The sequence below is a fragment of the Gekko japonicus genome, unplaced genomic scaffold (assembly GCF_001447785.1).
Source record: "Gekko japonicus isolate JY-2015 unplaced genomic scaffold, Gekko_japonicus_V1.1 scaffold2621, whole genome shotgun sequence".
NCBI classification, from domain to species: Eukaryota; Metazoa; Chordata; class Lepidosauria; order Squamata; family Gekkonidae; genus Gekko; species Gekko japonicus.
The window spans coordinates 22,685-23,786 of NW_015165321.1; positions in this window are offsets into that span (position 1 = coordinate 22,685).

Sequence of the window (1,102 nt, forward strand, 5' to 3'; positions counted from 1 at the left end):
AGACTGGATTCATACCCCGCCCTTCACTACCTAGAGGTGTCTCAGAGTGGCATACAAACTCCTTTCCCTTCCCCTCCCCACAAAAGGCACCCTGTGAGGTGGGTGGGCCTGAGAGAGCTCTTGACAGAAACTGCTCTTTTTTAAGGACAGCTCTTATCAAAACTATGGCTTGCCCAAGGTCATCCAGCCAGGTGCAAGTGGAGGAGTGGGGAATCAAACCCGGTTCTCCCAGATTAGAGTCCGCTCACGTAACCACGACACCAAACTGGCCTCCCCTCCCCCAGCTCTGCTTCTGTCTTCCCCTGGAAAGTGGATCATAAAAGCAGATGCATGCAAATGGCAAAGCTTTCAATCCTGATCTCTGCCGCCGCCCCCCTGTTTCCAAGCTAGGGTTGCCAGCCTCCAGGTGGGGCCTGGGGATCTCCCGCTTTTGCAACTGACCTCCAGCTGACAGAGATCAGCTCCCCTGGAGAAAACGGCTGCTTGGAAGGGTAGTTGCCGTGGCATTGGACCACGATGGGGCCCCTCCCCTCCCCAAGCCCCGCCCTCTCCTGGCTCCACCCCCAAAGCCTCCAGGTATTTTTCAACCCAGGCCTGGCAACTTCCAAGCCGCTTCTGGGAAGGGTGAGGTGGACAGAGAGGTGGGGTGTGTGTGTGCTTCGGCTCCTCCCACCAGTCCCCCTTCCCCTGCAACTCTCTGTAGCCAGTTCTTCTCTCCGTGAGAACACAAATGCAGAGTTATCCTCGCAAACACATATCTGGGACCCTGTAGTGGAGGAAATACTGGGGGGGGGGGCAAATGGTGTGTGGGGAGAGGGTCAGGCACCTCCAGAATGGTGTATTGGTTAAGAGTGGTGGACTCTAATCTGGGAGAACTGGATTTGATTCCCCACTCCTCCACATGCAGCCAGTTGGGTGGCCTTGGGCCCGTCACAGTTTTCTCAGAGCTGTTCTCTCAAGAGCAGTTCTCTCAAGAGCAGTTCTCTCAAGAGCAACTCTCTCAGAGCTCTCTCAGAAGAGAAGAGGAAGAGAAGAGATTGGATTTATACCCCACCCTTCACTACCCAAAGGGGTCCCAGAGCAGCTTACCCTCTCCTTTCCC